This window comes from Asparagus officinalis, chromosome 3 (genome assembly GCF_001876935.1).
Source record: "Asparagus officinalis chromosome 3, Aspof.V1, whole genome shotgun sequence".
In the NCBI taxonomy this organism is placed as follows: Eukaryota; Viridiplantae; Streptophyta; class Magnoliopsida; order Asparagales; family Asparagaceae; genus Asparagus; species Asparagus officinalis.
The window spans coordinates 91,520,527-91,528,275 of NC_033796.1; the positions used below are offsets into that span (position 1 = coordinate 91,520,527).

General features: G+C 36.9%; 1 long non-coding RNA gene across 1 annotated transcript; it reads right to left on the reverse strand.

The window, feature by feature from the left end:
• Positions 6,152-7,178, reverse strand: LOC109832383. Its single transcript, XR_002244741.1, has 3 exons — positions 6,932-7,178; positions 6,625-6,850; positions 6,152-6,543 (listed from the first exon to the last, which is right to left on the reverse strand). It is a non-coding gene; the product is annotated as an uncharacterized LOC109832383 (long non-coding RNA).

Here is a 7,749-nt window from a genome sequence, read left to right on the forward strand (position 1 = left end):
CAAGTGATATGTGCTTGAAGGATCCCAAACATCTGTGTGAACGTAATCTAATATACCTTGGGTGTTATGAATTACGGTGCCAAATTTCACTTTTCTTCTTCCCAAGTATGCAATGTTCACACAATTCCATCTTGCAGGTCTTTGCACCCTTCAATAGTCCCTGCTTTGCCAATATCTGCAGAGACTTATCACCAGTGTGTCCTAACCTCATGTGCCATAGACGAGTAGTATCCTCCTCTGTGATGATTGAAGCTGCCAGACCCTCTGTTACTGTCTTACCCTTCAAGTAGTAAAGATTTTTTTCCCTAACACCTCTCATCACCACCATGGACCCCTAGGTGATCTTCAAAGTTAAATTTTCTATGATCACCTGATAATCACATTTTATTGTAATTTTATACCCTCATTATCTATTTTATATGAATAAATATACCACTAATAATTATTTTTATCTTTTAATTGCAGGTTAATGAAGAATAAATCTCAAACTCTCATCTCTCAACAAAAACCCATTGATTAAATGAAGAAATGAAGCAAAGAAGCACATTGGAAAATCAATTTCCAAATTATCCAAAAGCCCAGAATGAAGTCGTGTAGCCTGTAGAAGCCGGAGAAAATCAAAAATCCAATATGAAAAGAAATCATATTCAAAATGGTTGGCCACAAAGAAACGACGATATCTCCTAATCCGGAAGGCGGAATTTAACATATAATATATGAAAATCGCCTATCTCGACGAGACGAAGCTATCCGTGAAATCAGAATTTGGATATAGTGGGTATCGATGTGGGCATCGATGCTGGCATCGATACCTACATCGATGCCTGCATCGATACCAGATTACTGTAGCGCGCGTCAATGGCTGATTTTGCTTGTCTTGGGGCTCAAGTTTGATCCAATGGCTCTCATTCACTGATGTTTACTATAAATAGGGGTAGAGAGTGAGGGGTTAGAGGTGTGAAAATTTTTGTAACTCCTTTTGGAGAGGAGGGCTACTCTTAATTGAGAAGGCCTTCCAAAATTATAACTTTAGTTGCAATTAATAATAATAATTTTTTCACCACTTTAAATTTTTCTCTTCTTCTCTTTATTGGATGATGAAGATGAAGATGAAGATGGAGAATTATTTGAAGGTTTGCATTTCTTTCCTTTTTCTCTTTTATTTCCTTTTTTTTAGATTTATTTCTATGCTTGTAGTTAGATTTTATTTTCTTGTTAAATAGCCAAGAGGCTAGAACCCTCTTGCCTTAGATTTATTTCATGCTTATAGAATAGATTTATTTTCTTACATTTAATTCTTCTTGCATTTAATTCTTGCAATTTTATTTTGTAGTTTAGATTTTGTAATTTATTTTGTAGTTAGATTTTAATTTTTTATACTATTCACCTTGAGGCTAGAACCCTCTTGGGTTTAGTTTTTCTTTTTGTTTATTTTTATTTTGTTTGATTCGCCTTTAGGCTAGAACCCTCTAGGGAATCACCCTTTTCTAAGAAGTGGGTTCAATTGTAGATAACCCATATCTATAATTGAATCCACCATCTTTAATTTCTTGCATTTTCTTTTATTCTTGAATTTTATTTTCTTTATTCTTGATTTTTATTTTCCTTTTCCTTCTTGCCTTATTGATCATATTCATTCTTTGTCACATCCACTCTCACTTACACTTTGCATCTATTTACACACCATTTTCACTCTCTTAGAATTTTGTTCTTCATTCTTGATTTTTTTTATTTTTTCTTGATTTTATTCATTTTTCCTTCTCACCTTATTGTTCATACTCACTCTCATTTACACTTTGCATCTATTTACACACCATTTTCACTCTCTCAATCTCTTCACAATCACATTCACTTATCACTCCTATTTGTCACGCACACAACATAAGAACCGAATTTATATTTTCTCCTACAAAACACATTCCTCGTGGGATCGATATCTTAAATACTATAACTTGACACGGTTGTGCACTTGCAACCTTTTTGGTACATGTTTATGCCGCATCACATGTCCCTCGCCGTCGATGCCCCCTCGGCAACCCCGTAGCCACGCCGAGATCCCCGTCGCCGATGTTGCCCGTTGCCTCCCCACGACATCAACCTCATCATTCCCCGTTCAGATCCGATCAGATTCGCCCACCTTAGTGTCGTCGCACGCCACCTGTTTGATCATATGCCAACCGTGCCCCTCCCTTCGCCGTCGAGCAGCCCCTCGCCGTCGATGCCCCCTCGGCAACCCCGTAGCCACGCCGAGATCCCCGTCGCCGATGTTGCCCGTTGCCTCCCCACGACATCAACCTCATCATTCCCCGTTCAGATCCGATCAGATTCGCCCACCTTAGTGTCGTCGCACGCCACCTGTTTGATCATATGCCAACGTATATCCAGTTGGAGAACCGCCACTTTCTAGCCGCCAGCGAGCCCGTCGGAGCCCCGAGACATACCAACGACACTCGTAGGCAAGATCCCGATACTCTATTGACTTGTTATTCAATTCTTAGACTCGCTGTGAATTAATTAGTTGCTTGCAAGATCCTGTTTCACTTTGACTCGTCTTTACAATTTGTAGATTTTCTGTGAATTAATTATGTGTATAATTAGGATGTAATACTATATATTATGTTGTAGTGTGAATTTGGTGATTATCTGTGTAGTTTTGTTAATAATTAATATTAAATAATTTTCTGTAAAGAAAAGAAATTATTTCTGTAAAGAAAAGAAATTATTTCTGTAAAAGAATTATTTTTAGAATAATTATTATGAATTAAAAGAATTTTTTTGGAAAAGAGTTTATTTTGGAAAATAATTATTTTTGAATTAATAGTTTATGACTGTGTAATTGATAGTTGTAGAAATAACATTTCATGTACCTTGCCATCGACATGTTGACACTCTTATTTATACTCACTCATGTTATATATGCATTTCTGATTCATCGTTAGCTTGTATAGTCATGCTCATGTCATATTGATACTCGTAATTATATTCTGTCGTATGATTACTCATTTGATTCGTGCAATTGACTGATATCATATTTTTATCGTACTCGCTTATGCACTAGCTTAGGACCTCATGCAGGTTTGCTTAGCAAATTCGCTGCCGGTAAATATATTATTATTTGCGGCGTTGTATAAATAATCGTCGGCCGTGTATATTATTGATGGCCTTGTATTGTAATCGTTGACTCATTTGGGGTTGTGTATCATCGTGGTGGATGGCCTTCGTGCCTATGTATTTGTTTCATTCCTGTGTCGGCTATACGCCTTGATTTTCCTCCAAATTGTGGAGATGAACCGACTATATCCTTGTAGGCAATTTTGCCGTTTTCACTAAAATAGGGAGGGGAGTTTAATGTCCTGATTTATTAGCAACCCCGATTTGACCTCCTCTATAGCTAGGATGATTTGTTTGGTCTCTTTCTTTCATTCTATTGCTCCATTATTCAAAATTAGACCCGAAGTAGCTTTCTCCTTTCCTGCATCGACCTACCTTCAATTGAACTAAACCTGAGTTTTCTTCTCTGTTGATGTTGTAGGTTTCCTCTTTTATGACGTCATTGTACTTGGGATTATTTTCTATATTTCATTTTCTTAGATCGCTTCCTCGTTTAGTGTGTATATCTCCTTTTCGATCGATGTGAGTCGTTTTTCCTTATTTTCTGCATTGACCTATCGATCGTCGAATTTGATTTTAGGATTTCTTACATTATCATTATTTCATATTATGTATATATTGTAATGAATCATTCTTTTAATTATGTGATATGCCTTGATATTATCGTACATGATCATTCGTATTCGTTAGTTCTGGTTGTGTTTGAGAACCGTTAGTAGTCATGACCGTAGTAGTCTTTTGTGACCTAGAAACATGTGTTGTGTTGATTTAGAAAAACAAGAAGAGTTTGGATGAGGAAGTTAATGTTCATGTGATCAGATAAGGCTGTTGATGTATCTTCCAGACTTGCACCAGAGACCTGTTTCGTCCTGGGGTTGGTTTGTTGGACCAAATGACCTGTTTCCTCACCTGGATCCGTGACCTGTTTCATCACCTGAGCTTTGCCTGAGTTCGGACCGGGCCGAGATCGGATTGTGTGTAGTCCTCTAGCTGCCTGTTTCACGGGATTGGATGCGTGTAGAGGATTTGTGAACAGTCACTTATCCGATGATAGGAGCGTTGACTCTGTGTGAGATGTGACCAGTGACCTGTTATAGAATGGTTAGTTACATGACATCATTACTCGGATGATTATGAGTTGATGTGAGATACGGACCAATTATATTTCTTTTTATACATAGATCGGGATTACTATTTAATTATCTACAAGTTGAGACTATGGTATATACATGAGGGTTTCCTTGTTTGGATTATTTCGCTCGACGTACTACGTCTCGAGTTGTAGATTTTTAAGTATTAATTCCAGCTAGTGTAAGACCCTGTACTTAGATGATTATTCTGATCGCTAGCTGCATAATCGACTTGTTACTTGGTTGATTTCCTTGGATTTATTCTGATTATTCTATTCTAGTAGTAAATTATATTTAGATTATTAGTATTTTAGTTGCATGTTTCCATTGTTATTACCATTTTTGCATTGGTCGCACAACCATTCTATTCTTCCTTTTGGGATCTTGCCGTGTGCCATACACGCTGACGTACACCTGTTTTCTCTTGTGTACGTCAGACTTAGAAGAAGAACAGGTTTAGCTGGGAGTTCATCAGGAGCCAGAGGATTCTCAGCAGGAGTGCCCTGCAGACGGAGTAGAAGAAGCTGAAGCTTAGTTATTGGTCATCCGTTTTCTTTTGTACTACCTTCCATTTCTAATTGATCAGTGTATTTTATATCTCTTCAGTATTCATTTGTTCAGATTTGTATAAGGGCATGTTTGACCCTTATTTTTATGTCTTGGATGATATCCCATTGTGATATGATATTTTTTATTCTGAGTTTGTCTATTATATTCTTGCTGATTATGATCGGGGACCTGTGACTTCGCATTGTATTTATTTCCAGACGCTTAGCGTATTGGATTGAGAAGAAAAGAAAAAAAGGAAAAAAAAGATAGTGTATATTTCTTCTCAATCTAATACATTGCGGGCTTGTTCACGTTCCGGTTCCCGTGTATTTTGGAAGCTGGGTGTGACAATCATGAAATAGATAAGGGTACAAAGTTAGTTGGAGATATCAATAGCATATAGCAGATAGGATATGAAAAGATCTTCAAAACAGTGAAAGGAAATATGATTCTTTTACAAAGCAGTTATGCCTACTGAACACATGTAAACCCCATAAGGTTCTAACTAGCTAACTACGAAGCACAATAATTCCACCAAGGTCAAACATGACAACAGAAAATTCCTCCAACTTCTTTGCTTTGACAGGCATAATAATTCTCCTTATACTCATTTAAGCTAGCAAAATCATTGATACAACAAATAAATTCAAAGCACCCATAGGAAAATGAATGACCAATTTTTATTACCTGAATTAGTCGATCCCACACATCAGGTTCCACACTCCACATATTAGTGTTCCGATTCCAAGCAAAGCCGCTGCCCGAATTCTTAAACAAGTCATAGCAAGCTACCCATTTTGTCTTCAAATACTTAATACGATTTTTCACCTTATCCCTATCAAATGGCTTGTCGGGAAACATTTCTTGGAGTTCAACCACTACTTGATTGTAAGCAGTTGGTAAAAAGACGGACTGTACTCGATTTCCAATTACATCTTGATGCAAAAGAGCTTCAATTAACTTCTCATCCATAGCAGAATTCCACATCAAAGAGATGTGATTTCTTCCCCTAGAAGAATCACCATCCGTATACCTTCTTTTTGACATTCCGAGTTTTACACAATAATAAAATAATCTTAGTAAATATACAAGCAAATTATTTACAACTCTATCAAGGAATCTGAATGGTGATTATACTATTTTTACGAAAAATAAATAAGTCTTACAATCATCATAAATAAGTCTAATCATCAAGTACAATAGAAATAGAAAACATTAGTCTTACAATCATCATAAACAACACAAATATTAAACATTAAACCAACAAATATCAAGTTCAAGACAAATTTCCAAGCAAGATATATATTACATTAATCATGCATTATAATCTTGTCACATAGAAGCTGCAATAGAATCTCTTAAACACTCCCCTCTTTGTTCATCTTCATCCTCGTCCACATTATCGTCGACCGATGTGTTTTCATTATCACCTTCTTCCCCTTTAGGGAAATAATCTTCTGGGTCAGTACCCCTTAAAAAATTATGCAAAATACAACAAGCTAGGATGATTTGATTTTGTACTTTAACACCATAATTCGGTTCAATCGAGCTCGCTATAATGGGAAATCTTTTTTTAATACACCAAATGCTCTTTCAATTGCATTACGAAGTGACGCGTGTCTTAGGTTAAACAACTCACGTTGAGTCCTTGGTGGATTTCTTGAATACTCATTCAAATGGTAGCGTTCCCCTCTATAGGGTGGAATTATTCCACTTCTTAACATGTATCCACCATTAGCGAGATAATATTTTCCTAAAAAAAATTCATTGTGATTAATAACTTATAAAAAAGTGTTTCATTGTCATTAGTAGAGAATTCAGGATTAATGATTACCTTGAGGGATTTTAAGTGGAAATCGTCGTTGTAAAGCATTTTTTAAAATTCAAGAATCAGATGCAGTACCTTCCCACCCAGGTAAGACATAAGTGAATTTCAAGTCAAATGTGCAGGCAGCCAACACATTTTATGTTGGATGATCTTTCCTACCATGATATTTAGGAGCGTCAGTAGGAGAAACCTTTACTCAGATATGTGTTCCATCTATTGCTCCAACACAATCCTGATAATATAGGGAGTAATTAGTTCAAATCTAATTTTAACAACCTATGCAAAGATAAGAATTTGTGAATTTTATCATCACCTTGAAATATGGATCAAACTTTGGATTGTTGAGTATCTCTGGAGGAATTTGTGCTCCACTGGGTTGCACTAAAAATATCTCTTTCAACTCTATCATAGCTCTTAAAACATTATGAAAATAACGACTCACACTCTCTCCAGATCGTCCAAATATCTTACTAACCTCACGAGTAGTTACGTTGTGTCCCAGCATATACAAAAATTTTGCAACTTGTTCCTCAATAGTAACTCTTTGAGTTCGTTTAAGCCCGCCATCTCTGGAGAAAAAGTGAAAATTCCCAAGTTAACCTGTTGTCAGACCTTTAAAGACAATGGATCTAGTTAACCATCCAGCTCATGTGAACGCTAGTTCATACACCTGCGATCAGTGAAAACAAATAGTACAACCAGTTAGAATGCCACCGGACAAACCCCTTCTCCCATCCAACACATTCCTTCGATGCAAGCAATTCCTTCTTGGATGACCAAAAATGCTGAACATGAGATTGCAGCCTGATGCTAGATATGCGTATAGGGCCCGGTTGCCCCCTCTTTCCAGGATAGACTCAAACTAGGGAAAAAACTCCCCTGCAGGTGAGAAAATCTTAGAGAGAAACCGTTTATAACTATGGTCAAGATCATGACATCCCTCTCCTAGATGCAATCGAACAAAGCCCCCACTTTATGCAAGTTCTTAAAGGACTTACTGCACTAAGTAAAAGAACCACCAATTGTCCGCCAGAAAGTCTTCTTACCCTGCAACCTCACTGAATTTTTTCAAAAACCCATGCCCCGTTAAATTATAAGGACCATTGGTTGTCCCACATTCCATGCGTCATA